This window comes from Artemia franciscana, unplaced genomic scaffold, assembly GCF_032884065.1.
Source record: "Artemia franciscana unplaced genomic scaffold, ASM3288406v1 PGA_scaffold_131, whole genome shotgun sequence".
Taxonomy (NCBI): Eukaryota; Metazoa; Arthropoda; class Branchiopoda; order Anostraca; family Artemiidae; genus Artemia; species Artemia franciscana.
The window spans coordinates 96,745-113,346 of record NW_027062626.1 but is presented as its reverse complement, the minus strand read 5'-3'; positions in this window follow the sequence as shown (position 1 = coordinate 113,346).

The window sequence follows — 16,602 nt, the reverse complement described above, 5'->3', positions numbered from 1 at the left end:
GGCTCAATTTTTACCTATCACTAAGTCAACCCCAATCTACAGAGAAGAAATTATCTTATAACTGCTACACTGCATTAGCCGTGTCTACAAAAAAAAATGTTAATTGTCAGCCGAATGCAAACAGATATAACAGATATAAATTTTAGTTGTTAAAAACGAACAACTTGCATAACTTACAGCCTTTGCCCCGGAGGCTGGGGGTTGTCAAAATTGGAACCACTGTTATTTGATCTTTGGACTATTTCTAACAAAATGGTTATCTCAACATTTTAATCGGAAGCATTTGAGAAAAAAGGGCATGAGGGGGGCTCGCTACCCTCCAATCACTTTTAGACTGTTAAAAAGAAAACTAGAACTTTCAGTTTCAAATCGAGCAAGTCTCCTCCGAAGTTTATGCAACCACTCGTTCCATAAGAACCTTACAAGTTAGCAATGGACAATTTGCATAAATTGTACCACTTGCCCCGGGACTGTGAAGGATTCCATCAACCCTGGAGGCATAGTTATTTGACCTTTGGACTATTTTCAACAAAATGGCTAAGTCAAAATTTTGATCAGAAGCGTTTGAAAAAAACAGGGCGAGGGGGGCTAGCTGCCCTCTGATCACTTTTGACTCTTAAAGACACTAGAACTTCCAATTTCTAAGTTACAATCGAATGAGCTCTCTCCGAATTTTACACTGCCACCCTTTCCGTATGAAGCGCCTCTCGAAAAAAATATAATTAAAAACAACATTGAAACCTTGGCTTTTTACTACTGCCAATGCTATAGCGTCGCCTCTGATACAGACATATCTAGCCAAGGTTCACAAAGTTGTTTAAACAATACTGAACAATCTATATACAATGTAATTTTCTGCTTACCATAAAACATATCGCTACCGAAATTCAAAGGTGAGGATTAAATACTATGTATACAAATATGTATTTCCTTTAATATTACACCAGGTAATATTTTTGTATTCATTTTTTGTTTTCGTAGCTACTGCTTTTGATAACTAGTTTCAAATCTTAAGTATGGTTCAACGCTCTTGATGCAATTCGATATTATGAAAGGAACAATTTATCTCTCAGGCCAAGTCTTACTTTGATTACATAAAAAAACTAGTTTTTCTAACTGAAAGTAAGCAGCGACATTAAAACTTAAAAGAACAGAAATTACTCCGTATATGAAATGGGTTGTCCCCTCCGCAATCCCTCGCTCTTTATGCTAAAGCTTTTAATTGTTTTAAAAAGCAGAATTGTGGTAAAGAGTCAAACTTTAGCGTAAAGAGCGAAGGATTGCGGAGGGGACAACCCATTTCATATACGGAGTAATTTCTGTTCTTTTTAAGTTTTAATGTCGCTCCTTACTTTCAGTTAGAAAAACTAGTTTTTTTATGTAATTTCTGAACGTTTTTGAATTAATACATGTTTGATTTTGGCTCTCCACACATAAATTATTAAAATGAATTTTACATTTTAATTCCTTTTTTGGCTAAATGGCTTTCTTTTAGTTCTTATCAGACGATTTTGAGAAATATGGGATGGGGAAGGAGGCCTAGTTGCCATGCAATTTTTCGGTTACACAAAAAGGCAACTATAAATTTTAATTTTTAACGAATTTTTTTATTAGTAAAAAATATACGTAACTTAAGAAATAACTTACGTAACAAACTTTTATATTCTTAAATTTTTATTATGTATATGAGGGGGTTTGTACCCTCGTTAATACCTCGCTCTGTTTAGACTAAATCGTAAGTTTTGTGCCGATTCTTTAAGAATGACCCCTGGATCAGAAAGGCCGTAGAATAAATAGTTGAAATTACTAATAATACTATAGCATAAAGAGCGAGGTATTTATCTCCTCCTAAATACCTCGCTCTTTATGCTAAAGTATTTTTAGAACCCCTCATATGCGTAATAATCTCTGTTCGTTTTAAGTTTCCATGGTACTCCTTACTTTCAATTGAAAGAATTTTTCCATGTTTATTTTTTCATTGTTTTTTATATAGTAATTTTAGAAAATCCTGCGCCATTTTCGTTGAATTTCTGTTCCCCCATGACATATTTCTTCAAGGAAAGATCCTCCCACATAGCCCCCTCCCCTCAACCCCGCCCCCAAAACCAAAAAAAATCCCCTGAAAACGACTGTACACTTCCCAATATCCATTATTATATGTAAACACTGGTCGAAGTTTGTAACTTGCAGCCCCTCCTCCAGGGACTGTGGGGGAGTAAGTCATTCCAAAAGACATAGTTATTATGGTTTTTGACTATGCGGAACAAAATGGCTATCACAAAATTTTGATCTGTTGACTCTGGAGAAAAAATGAGCGTGGGAGGGGGCGTAGGTGCCCTCTAATTTTTTTGGTCACTTAAAAAGGGGAATAGAACTTTTCATTTCCGTTAGAATGAGCCCTCTTGCAGTATTCTAGGACCACTTGGTCTATACGATGACCCCTGGGGAAAAAAAACAACAAACAAACAAATAAACACGCACCCGTGATTTGTCTTCTGGCAAAAAATAGGAAATTCCACATTTTTGTAGATAAGAGGTTGAAAATTTTGCTATAGGGTTCTCTGATACGCTGAATGCGATGGTGTGATTTTCGTTCAGATTCTGTGACTTTTAGGGGGTGTTTTCCCCTATTTTCTAAAATAAGACAAATTTTCTCAGGCTCGTAACTTTTGATGACAAAGACCAAATTTGATGAAACTTATATATTTAAAATCAGCATGAAAATCCGATTCTTTTTATGTATATTTTAGCATCAAAATTCTGTTATTTAGAGTTTTGTTTACTATTGAGTCGGGTCGCTCCTTACTACAGTTCGTTACCACGAACTGTTTGACTACTAAAAGATTATGAAACTGAAAAAAAAATCTTGGATAAAATTTCCAATTGTGGACCTTGATAGAAAAGATTATACTACTTTAACCCCATTTCTTCAGAAAATTAGAAGGAAGCTGGAGAATCCTAGACAACATTGTTGGAGTTAACTTTGGTAAGATTAAATTCTTCCAGTTTATTAGGGCAAGATTGTGTAAAATAAGCTTAAAGCATAACTATTTTTGATTTTTTCCAGTGTTGAGGTTTACTCTGTTAAGCTCTCAGGGCTTTTTCCTCGATTAGCAGTTCTAACTAGTTACGGAAGCTGAAGAAATTTGCAGGAAGATGAAGAATCCTTGATACATTAGTGGAGATAACTTTGGGAAAATTAGATTGTTTAAGTTTATTAGGAGAAAGATGTGCCCAATTGGTTTTATATTGAAGACATAATTATTTTTGCTTTTTCTATTATTGAGGTTTACTCGGTTAAGCTTTCAGGGCTTTTCCCTCGATCAGTCGTTCTGAGTCACCACACCAACCATTTTCTTTCCTTAAGCTTGGTATCATAAAACCTTTTTTGACTGTCAAATTATTGAATAATAGTAGTAGCTAGCAATTGCTTGTTAGCTTAGAGAAACAAAAGCATATGCAACAGTAATTGGAAATACACAATTATCAGAAACGGATTAATTGGGCGGGAAATGTAAGAAATATTAGCAGTCCTGAATTCTCTATCATTATTTACAGCATAGAAAAGTCTTGTGGCCTGGTTGCATTATCAGATTTTGATAATGACGCTTAAAATTATTCAGCAACTTTCTCCAAAACCAGTTCAAGTTTTTAGAAAAATTACCTGACACCATTAGCTAAAAGTTTTCACTAGGACAGTGGAAAGGGTAAAATGATGAGGATAAAGATCTTCCAGAGCTGTTGATGGTGCATGGACAATTACCAGTGCATCGGTTGAGGACGGCAGAAAACCGAACTGTAATTGGATTCGATATTTGATGCTGACAGTTGAAAGTGACTTCAGTAACGTATATTACTTCTATATCTGAAATTTGGCTTTTAAGTTTCTAACTAGACGTTAACATAATTGCAGTTACATGAGGGGTGGGGGGTCCTGGGAAATGTATAATGCTAATAATTTTTACAAGGGGGTGGGGGTGGCAATGGCTTGATATTATAAGCTTTGTCCAAAAATAGCCACATTGTCTTCTTGTGGGCACCATTGAATATTTTGCTTGTTATAAAACTTTCTCTTAGCCATATACAACAAAAACAATGCTATTGTCGGTAATTAAAGATAATACTACTTCCATTGTACTTTTTAAGACGAGATCGGCATAATGGCAAAAGGTAAATCTGCTTTTTAATATTTTAAAAAGTGTCAGAACTTAACTAATCTGATTTGCTTGGCTTAGGTACACTCAGGTTAATTATGTGTTTTCTTTATACCTAAATTAAAGCTATTCTGACTATAAATTACGACTGTAGTTGAAAAAAATAACTAATTTAAGTCAAAATCAGGCGTAATTTTAACCTATCACTAAGTCGCCCCCAGTCTACAAAGAAGAAATTATACACGGCATGAGCCGTGTCTGCAAAATATGCTCATTGTCAACCGAAGCCCAATACCCCATAAAATCTTTGTCTCAGCTTCATATTAATTGCAAACAGAAATAACTACACCTAAAACTACAACTACAAACAGCTCAATGTAGTACCAAGGCACCTGAGGCCAACGTAGCTAGAAACGCCCCCCCTCGTCCCTAATCTATTTAAGGTTTCACTCTTTATCCCCACTCGCGAAGTTCAAGTATCTTTATTGATGACTTCTTCCGATCGGGGAAGAGGTAAAGAGTCAAACGGTAAAGACGCTGGGTGATGTTTAGCAGCTGAAAAAAGTTTGTAATACTTGGAAAATAAGTCTCCGACCTAAGATTAGAATATTGTAAAACATGTGACGGTGGTCAAGTACGGGTCTGAAACATCGCGTCAAAAGACTGAGGAAGATTCGTTAAATATTTTCCACGGGGATTGTTTAAGGATACTCTGGGTCATTCGTTAATAACAAAATAAGTTTTTCCTAACTGTGTCAATGATTAGATTTTATTGAGGATAGTTTCAGGATATAACTTAATCTTTGAATATCCGTACAAATCTAAAGTACAAACTGTACAAACCTGGTTGTTACAAAGAAGAAAAAAACGCAGCTAAAAATCTGGATCTTGAAAATATTATTTCTGGGGTATTATAGTTATTTTTTTTTAGTTTTCATTGGAAAAACTGTAAAAAAAAACACTCCTGAATCCTCGAATGTAAATATTTTGACCCACCCGCCCTACATTTCCGTGAATAGACGCCACTGAGCATAACGCTTGTTTACAGCATATTTTGCTACACTTAAACTCATCGACTTCCACCTGTCAAGGAAAATACGTTGGAGAAAATAGTAGGCAATATGCTAGAAGGTGCATCTATTAAATGATTTTTTTTGAAAAAAAAAACAAAACAAAAAACAAGTTACCATAGTAAATGAAAAGAAAACTTCAACTATCAATTTTTTCCAAACTACAAACTTCATTCATTCGCCAAATCTCTGCCAGGAGCTTCTTTCTCTGCCATAAAACCAGTCTAAACCATAAACCGCAACAAGTGCCAAGCCATTGTGTTCCGGAATAAAAAAAGAAAAGGCGTTTAATTAATTTCCCAAAAGTTAAGTCCTAAAAAAGCATGACGTTGAAATTGCCCATAGTAGAAAAAAATCTGATAGCATAAGAAAACGAATAAATAAAAAAAGATCAAATATCAATAAGGAAGATACAATAAGCAATTATTTTTAAGCGTTGAAGAAGATTTGATATAAAATTATTTTTCTTGAGGTAAGAAATAAAGGATGGGTTGATATTGACCTTGGGTTGTTTTTGTCGTAAATCTCAAAGGAAAGATGGATCCAACCTGACATGTTAGCGTGACAATTGGATAAAGAATGCCATAGTTCAGGTATTAACACATGTCAAAAGCGTAAAGAAAACTGCATACAACAAAATTATAATTTGTTTGTTAATTAATATCTGGTAAAGATTCACAATTTGATCGAATTTGATTGACTCATGGCATAATCACTTATTATGATTTGACAAGCATATCCTTTGTGTCTGTTATATATAGCTTTTCTGGCATGAGCAAGGGAACAGCAGAATCAAATTTTCATTTTTTTAGAGGGGACGGAGTCAAGAATTTAGTTAGACTCCTAAACAAATTTTGAAAAATTAAAAAAATTTAGTTTTACTAAAAATTTAGTACAATCAAACATTTTTGAGATTTATAGAGACTTTTTAATATTTCCTGTTGAATATACTGTTATTTTCTACTTTGGAAAGTGTTTTTCAACCCTAACCCAAGGAAGGAGTATGTGCAACTTACAAGAGTAGAAACTAACACTTGAGTTGACAAAAAACACCTATGCCATATAATGTTAATCATCTCTTGGCATTTTCAAGCTTCGTAATCGTTTTTCCATCAGAAATTGAAATGCAACATTGATTACTACACTCATTTTACCAATTAAACTAATTTTTCCTGTTATTACATTGAAAAAAAAAGCAAAGAAACGCCAAACTTTAGATGGCGTTGATGATTTTGTTAAAACTTCCGCCAGTTTCCACTCTTATAAGGTGTTCCCTTATGAGGGCAGTCAATGTTTAACCAGTACTATCATTGCCTCAACCTTTGTCAGAAATTTGCCAAAAAGGTGGGTACCTCAGATAATTGTAGAATACTAGCTGTTGGGGTGGCGCGAAGCGCCACCCCAACACCTAGTTGGTGGGGGCGCTTTACGCCCCCCGCGCGCGTAAGTCGTGTCCCATTGTAGTTGTGTCCCTGTGTCCCACCTGTGAACATAAATAGATATATATATATATATATATATATATATATATATATATATATATATATATATATATATATATATATATATATATATATATATATATATATGTTTTTAACTACGTAAAACTTGCGAATATACAACATTCTTTGCTGTCCCATTGTCTGTGCATATAAATAGATTGTCAGGTTTACCGACTCTTGAACATGCAACATATAATTGTCCATGGGGAAAACAATCCGTATTCAGATCTATACCTCATGATTCTAATGATTGCCCATGATCTTTGTTGATGGTGACTGCTAATCGAACATTCCCTGTGTCCCCGTCGTCATTTATATAAAAAATTAAAAAATATCCCCCTGTTTTCTTTTTAGTTTTTTTGTAGTTTTTACCTTTTTTTAGTTTTTTTAGTTTTCTTTTTCTCCATTATTTTTCAGTATTTTTTCCTTTTTTAGTTTTTATTTTTTTTTAGTTCTTTACCTTTTTTTATTATTTTTTAGGTTCTTTAGGTTTTTTTAGTTTTTTTATTAGTTTTTTTTTGTAGTTTTTACATTTTTTTTAGTTTTTTTTCTTTTTCAGTTTTTTCCTTTTTTTGTTTTTTTTAGTTTTTTTTTATTTTTTTTTTCGATTTAGTTTTTTTTTGTAGTTTTTACCTTTTTTAGTTTTTTTCTTCTTTTGTATTAATGCTAAAGACAAGGTTGGAACCTGGAACCTCTTGAACCTAGAACCTGGAACATAACGCCTTACCAACTCAGCTACATAGGCTTGAATACATTCGTTTTTGAATTGGTATATGATGAAATAATTCAGACAATCACGGACGTCACTTGACAGACAGACAGACAACTTATTTTTATATATATAGATTGACATACTTAACGTCAATAACGCTAAAGCAAAGGAGGAAGCTATTCATGTTTATGGCTAGAACTTAATGCCCTGGAAGCCCAATCGTAAAAGCAATTTATGCGTCTTATTTATACAAGAAAGTTTTCGCTGTAAATAGCAACTCAGAGATTTTTAGAAGAAACTAGGCTTGGTCCTTAATATTTACGGCTAGAACTTGTTGCCCCTAAGGCCCAACCGTAAAAGCGTTTCATGCATCTATACGGCCCTATCAAAAGAAAAAGTATCACACACAATTATGGCCTGATGTAAGAAGTTGAATAGAGCTATCCAAGAGGGACTTTTCCTTGTTTACAACAACTCAAATATTCTTAGAAGAAACTAGGTTTCATCCACCGCATATTTTTGGTTCGTCGAGGCTTTTTTTTAGATTAAATGAAAGGAATAAAATCTGTATTGGTCATTCAAATTTTTTATTTTATGCCACTTTTGAATTAATCAGAAATCACATTTTAAAGTAAAGAACGAAAAAAAAACACCCAAGACAGATATTGTAACATCAGAATTCAGACTGGGCAGCTGAAAAGGTAATTTTTTTATGGTAGCCAAAATAAAGCTTATGACAGTAGAAAAGATTTACACCCTACTTTAAATTTATTTATTCTTGGTTATGCATATGCAAACTCTTTAGGTGATTTAAATAATATGTAGATGGGTACTTGACCTTCTTAAGGGCGTATTTTAATTACGAAGAAAACTTTAAATACAACTAAACGTAGCCAAGCTTTAAAATTTGGTCCAACATTTAAAAGTATTTTATTTCGAAATGAACTGACCTCCTGAATAAGAAACTCCAATATCTAAAGCACAAGAATTAGTCGAGAGAGCCGTACCATTCTAACGCTAGCGCGTACGTTAGATCAGAAGTGTACATTTGTGCAATTGGTAAGGTAACACTGATATCAGTTATTGCTAATAATCACAGGCAGCGCAATAGCGCTGCCTAAGTGATGAGCGATGTGGGCATAATGTATTACTTTTATTTTTGTTTCCTATCGAAGAACAGCACTTCCTATCGAAGTACTTGTCGTAGAAAATTCAAAAATGGCTCATTCGCTTGGAAATTGAGGGGACTAGTGCCATTTTTCATAGTCAAAACTGATAGGAGGGCAAATAGCCCCCTCCCACACCCACAACTTCCCCAAACATACCAAATCAAAATTTTGTGATAGTCATATTGTTCAACGTAGATGAGAGGTCTCCAAATTATATATTTGAGGATGACGATCCCCTACCCCTCCCACAGCACATAAGGCAAGGGTTGTAAGTTATGTCATAGGGCCATATAAGGTATATATAGAAAGGGTGATCATATAAACTTCGGAGGGGGCTCATTGGATTGGTAATTAGAAGTTCCAGTTCCCTTTTAAGATTTAGAGTAATCAGAGGGTGGACAACCCCCCTCCAAACCTCGTATTTTCCCAAAATGCATCTGATAGAAATTTTAAGATGGCCATTTGTGGTCTTAGAAACTTCAGAGAGAGCGGATTCGATTGGAAACTGTAATAGCTAGTGGTCTTTTTAATAATCAAAAGTGATTGGAGGGCAACTAACCCCCCTTCCATGCTCACCATTTCTCCAAGCAAATCCAATCAAAATTTTGAGATAGCAATTTTGCTCAACGTAAATGCAAGGTCTGGAAAATATGTCTTTGAGGATGATAAGCCCCATAGTCCTCAGGGCAAGAGTTGTAAATTATGCCCTGGGGCATATAAGGTATACAAAGAAAGTTTGATAATATAAACTTAGGATGGGGCTCATTGGATTGCTAACCAGAATTTGCAATGTCCTTTTTAATTCAGAGTGATTGGAGGGTTGATATCCCCCCCCATATATCGTATTTTCCCAAAATGCATATGATAGAAATTTTGGGGAGGCCATTTGTTGTCTTAGAAATTTTGAAAAGAGCTCATTCGATTGGACAATGAAAGGGCTAGCAACCATTTTAATATGCGAGAGAGATTGGAGGGCAACTAACCTCTCTCCTACGCCCACCATCTCCCCAAAGACATCCAATGAAAATTTTGAAATTGCTATTTTGTTCAAATTAGTTTGGAAACTATGTCTTTGAGAATGACAATCCCCCAGAGCCCTCAGGGCTAGGGTTTTAAGTTACGTCCTGGAGGCATATAAGGTATATTTAAAAAGTTGATCGTAAAAACTCCAAAATGGTATCATTTGATTGGAAATCAGATGTTCTAGAGCCCTTTTTAAGATTCGGAATGATCGGAGGGTGGATACCCCCCCCCCCTAAATACCGTTTTTCCCTAAATGCGTCCTACAGAAATTTCCAAAGGACCAATTGTTGTCGTAAAAAAATTCAAAATAGCTCATCCGATTGGAAATTGAAAGGGCTAGTGGTTTTTCAATAGTCGAAAGTGATTGGAGGGCATCTAACCCATCTCCCATGTCCACAATTTCCTAAAACACATCCAATCAAAATTTTGAGGTATAATTTTTGTTCAACGTAATTAAAAGGTCCGATCATTATGTCTTTGAGAATGACAACTCCCCCTTAGCCCACAAGACAAGGGTTGTAAGGTAGGCACTAACTTAAAGCTAACTCATATCGCCCTCCCACCAAGCCCCCTCGCGCGCGTAAGTCGTTACGCGCCATATTAGTTACGCGCCATTGTAGTTGTGTCCCCGTGTCCCACCTGTTATATATATATATATATATATATATATATATATATATATATATATATATATATATATATATATATATATATATATATATATCTATATAAAAATAAGTTGTTTGTCTGTCTGTCGACTGACGTCATGTTTGTGTGTCGACTGACGTCATGTTTGTCGACTGACGTCATTATAAGGATTGAGCTGTATGTCGTCATGAAGTTGTTTGTCGTCTGACGTCATGTTTATCGACTAACGAAACTACAGACCGGGACACCAGGACACAAATGACGTGTTATGTCTGTTATAACGTAATAGAGGCAACAATCTTGACAGGGCCTTTTGAGGGTGAGGCTTTTCTTATTCCACGCATTCTCATGATTCCAATGGATCTGCCTTTTAAACCTAAAAGATTGCAATTCCCAATTTGATTAGCATATTTAGTTTTCAGTCCAGAACCACTAAAGCTATTATGTAAATATCAAAAATATTTATGTTGTCTGAGCAATAATTTTTAGTTTTTATTTCAAAATAGAAAATTACCTGACAATTTTAGAATTATATCTATCTATATATATAAAAATAAATTGTCTGTCTGTGGATCAGGTGACGTCATGTTTCTGTGTCGACTGGCGTCATGAAGTTAGTTATCGTCATTTTTGCTATGACGGTGACGTCATTAAAGATATTTAAGACATATATGTTCACGTAGAAATCTATTAATGTTTAAGTTTAAAATGACTGATGAACTTACAATGGCAAAAGCCGATGAAGATGCTCAAAGAGTCTATGCCAAAAAACTTGCTGCTGATAGAGAAAGTCAGAAAAGAAAGCGTGCCGAGGAATCAAAAGAACAGCAAGGAAACAGGCTTGAGGCTAAAGAACGCAAAACCGCGCAGTTAGATGAAGATCCACCTGGACAGCGAGCGTCAAAACATATCAAAACTGAAAATGATAGCGATGATGATTGGGTTTGGGATCTTGACTTGGATAAGGTCATCAATGCCTACCAGATTTTAGTTAAAAAAACAAAGGTTCGGCGATATGTATTTCATAGTGAAGCTGAAAAATAAAGAAGAAAAAGAAAACTGAAAAAAGAAAAAATGTGAAAAACTAAAAAATACTAAAAACAAAAAACACTCAAAGAGAAATTACAGACCGGGACACAAATGACGACCGGGACAGAGGGAATATAAATAACGACCGGGACACTCAAGGAGAAATTACAGACTGGGATACCGGGACACAAATGACGACCGGGACACAGGCAATATAAATGACGACCAGGACACAGGTATTTAAGAATATCGTTCAAAGACAAATTTTTAATTGTAAGAAGACCGTCGAAAGAGAAATTTCTAATTGTAAAATGACTGAAGAACCTACAATGGCAACACCCGAGGAAGCTGCTCAAAACGAATGTATTCACGCCGAAGTAGCTGAGTTGGTAAAGCGTTATGTTTCAGGTTCTAGGTCCGAGAGGCTCCAGGTTTGAACCTTGGCTTTAGCATTAATACAAAAGAAGAAAAAAACTAAAAAAGGTAAAAACTACAAAAAAACTAAAAAGAAAATATATATATATATATTTATATATATCGTCTTTTCCACAAAAATAATAATTTAGTGCTTCTGCTTAAAAACAGCAATCGAATTGATGCCTCCTGATACGCAACTATCAACAAACTGGCAATCGTTGTGGTCGGTGATCAGTTCTTACCTCGGGATAATATTCTTTATAGGCGAAACAATCAGTTGACAAGAATTGCTTAAACTCATCGATGCTACGATGCCCTACAATATCCTGACGAATATAAATGACGCCCGGGACACTCAAATAGAAATCACAGACTGGGACACCGGGACACAAATGACGACGGGGACACAGGGAATATAAATGACGACCCGGACACAGGGACACAACTACAACGGGGACGCCGGGGGGCACAGGGGGATATATAAATGACGACGGCAACAAAGGAAATGGTCGATTAGCAATCACCATCAACAAAGCTCAAGGGCAATCAATAGAATCATGAGGTATAGATCTGAATACGGATTGTTTTCCCATGGACCATTATGCGTTGCATGTTCAAGAGTCGGTAAACCTGACAATCTATTTATATGCACAGACGATGGGACAGCAAAGAATGTTGTATATTCGCAAGTTTTACGTAGTTAAAAACATATATATATATATATATATATATATATATATATATATATATATATATATATATATATATATATATATATATATATATATATATATATATATGTATATATATATATATATATATATATATATATATATATATATATATATATATATATATATATATATATATATATATCTATATATATATATATATATATATATATATATATATATATATATATATATATATATATATATATATATATATATATCTATATTCACAGGTGGGACATAGGGACACAACTACAATGGCGCGTAACTAATATGGCGCGTAACGACTTACGCGCGCGGGGAGGCTTGGGGGGGGCGCGAAGCGCCCCCACCAACTAGGTGTTGGGGTGGCGCGAAGCGCCACCCCAACAGCTAGTATATATATATATATATATATATATATATATATATATATATATATATATATATATATATATATATATATATATATATATATATATATATATATATATATATTATATATATATATATATATATATATATATATATATATATATATATATTATATATATATATATATTATATATATATATATATATATATATATATATATATATATATATATATATATATATATATATATATATATATATATATATATATATATATATATATATATATATATATATATATATATATATATATATATATATATATATCTATCTATATATATAAAAATAAGTTGTTTGTCTGTGTGTCTGTCTGTCAGGTGACGTCATGTTTCTGTGTCGACTGACGTCATGAAGTTAGTTGTCGTCATTTTTGCTATGACGGTGACGTCATTAAAGATATTTAAGACACATATGTTCACGTAGAAATCTATTAATGTTTAACTTTAAAATGACTGATGAACTTACAATGGCAAAGCCGATGAAGATGCTCAAAGAGTCTATGCCAAAAAACTTGCTGCTGATAGAGAAAGTCAGAAAAGAAAGCGTGCCGAGGAATCAAAAGAACAGCAAGGAAACAGGCTTGAGGCTAAAGAACGCAAAACCGCGCAGTTAGATGAAGATCCACCTGGACAGCGAGAGTCAAAACATATCAAAACTGAAAATGATAGCGATGATGCTTGGGTTTGGGATTTTGACTTGGATAAGGTCATCAATGCCTACCAGATTTTAGTTAAAAAAACAAAGGTTCGGCGATATGTATTTCATAGTGAAGCTGAAAAATAAAGAAGAAAAAGAAAACTGAAAAAAGAAAAAATGTAAAAAACTAAAAAATACTAAAAAGAAAAAACACTCAAAGAGAAATTACAGACCGGGACACAAATGACGACCGGGACAGAGGGAATATAAATAACGAACGGGACACTCAAAGAGAAATTACAGACTGGGATACCGGGACACAAATGACGACCGGGACACAGGGAATATAAATGACGACCGGGACACAGGTATTTAAGAATATCGTTCAAAGACAAATTTTTAATTGTAAGAAGACCGTTGAAAGAGAAATTTCTAATTGTAAAATGACTGAAGAACCTACAATGGCAACACCCGAGGAAGCTGGTCAAAACGAATGTATTCAAGCCGAAGTAGCTGAGTTGGTAAAGCGTTATGTTTCAGGTTCTAGGTCCGAGAGGCTCCAGGTTTGAACCTTGGCTTTAGCATTAATACAAGAGAAGAAAAAAACTAAAAAAGGTAAAAACTAAATAAAAACTGAAAAGAATATATATATATATATATATATCTACTAGCTGTTGGGGTGGCGCTTCGCGCCACCCCAACACCTAGTTGGTGGGGCGCTTCGCGCCCCCCAAGCCCCCCCGCGCGCGTAAGTCGTTACGCGCCATATTAGTTACGCGCCATTGTAGTTGTGTCCCTATGTCCCACCTGTGAATAGATATATATATATATATATATATATATATATATATATATATATATATATATATATATATATATATATATATATATATATATATATATATATATATATATATATATATATATATATATATATATATATATATATATATATATATATATATATATCTTCTATCTATATATATAAAAATAAGTTGTCTGTCTGTGGATGGGTCAGGTGACGTCACCTGAAAAAACTGGATCAGGTGACGTCAAAACTGAAAAAACTAAAAAAAGGCAAAAACTACAAAAAAAACTAAAAACTAATAAAAAAAATAAAAAAGCTAAAAAACTAAAAAAACTAAAAAAAGGCAAAAACTACAAAAAAAACTAAAAACTAATAAAAAAGCTAAAAAACTAAAAAAACTAAAAAAAGGCAAAAACTACAAAAAAAATAAAAAAAAGGCAAAAACTACAAAAAAAAACTAAAAACTAATAAAAAAGCTAAAAAACTAAAAAAACTAAAAAAAGGCAAAAACTACAAAAAAAAACTAAAAACTAATAAAAAAAATAAAAAAGCTAAAAAACTAAAAAAACTAAAAAAACTAAAAAAAGGTAAAAAACTAAAAAAACTAAAAACTAAAAAAAACTAAAAAAAAAGGAAAAAACTGAAAAATAAGCTAAAATAAAGGTAAAAACCAATAAAAAACTAAAAAAAAAACTGAAAAAACTAAAAAAAGGCAAAAACTACAAAAAAAAACTAAAAACTAATAAAAAAAGTAAAAAAGCTAAAAAACTAAAAAAACTAAAAAAACTAAAAAAAGGTAAAAAACTAAAAAAAATAAAAAATAAAAAAAAACTAAAAAAAAGGAAAAAACTGAAAAATAAGCTAAATAAAGGTAAAAACCAATAAAAAACTAAAAAGAAAAAAAGGAAAAAACTAAAAAAAATTTTCATCTAAAAAACTAAAAAAAAATAAAAAAGGTAAAAACTAAAAGAACTAAAAAATAAAAAAATAAATGACGAAACTCAAAGAGAAAGCGGCCTGGACAAAAGGAATGTTCGATTAGCAATCAACAAAGCACCGGGACACAGGGAGTATAAATGACGACCAGGACATAAGTAAAAAAAAAAAACTATCTATATATATAAAAATAAGTTGTCTGTGGATCTGTGGATCGTGGATCAGGTGACGTCACCTGAAAAAACTGGATCAGGTGACGTCAAAACTGAAAAAACTAAAAAAAGGCAAAAACTACAAAAAAAACTAAAAACTAATAAAAAAAATAAAAAAGCTAAAAAACTAAAAAACTAAAAAAAGGCAAAAACTACAAAAAAACTAAAAACTAATAAAAAAGCTAAAAAACAAAAAAAAACTAAAAAAAAGGCAAAAACTACAAAAAAAACTAAAAACTAATAAAAAAATAAAAAAGCTAAAAAACTAAAAAACTAAAAAAAGGTAAAAAACTAAAAAAACTAAAAACTAAAAAAAACTAAAAAAAAGGAAAAAACTGAAAAATAAGCTAAAATAAAGGTAAAAACCAATAAAAAACTAAAAAAAAACTGAAAAAACTAAAAAAAGGCAAAAACTTAAATGACGACGGGGACACAGGCAATCATTAGAATCATGAGGTATAGATCTGAATATGGATTGTTTTTCCCATGGACAATTAAATGTTGCATGTTCAAGAGTCTTACCTGAGAATCTATTTATATGCACAGACAATGGGGCAGCGAAGAATGTTGTATATTCACAAGTTTTACGTCGTTAAAAACATAAATTGACTTTGCATCCAGTTGAACATTATCCTTTTCAATCTTAGACATCTTGACGGATGAAAACTCGGAACAATCTATATACATAAAAATAAGTTGTCTGTGTGTGTGTGGGTCTGTCTCTCGGGTGACGTCATGTTTGTGTGTCGACTGACGTCATGTTTTCAACTGACGAAATTACAGACCGGGACATCGGGACACAGATGACGACCGGGACACCGGCACATAGGGAATATAAATGACGACACTCAAAGAGAAAGCGACCGGGACAAAAGGAATGTTCGATTAGCAATCAACAAAGCACCGGGACACAAATGACGACCGGGACACAGGGAGTATAAATGACGACCAGGAAATAAGTAAAAAAAAACTAAAAAAACTAAAAAAAGGTAAAAACTACAAAAAAACTAAAAAGAAAAAAAAACTAAAAACTAATAAAAAAACTAAAAAATCTAAATAAACTAAAAAAGAAAAAAAAAAGAAAAAAGGAAAAAAATAAAGGAGAAAAACAAAACTAAAAAACGAATGTATATACAGACCGG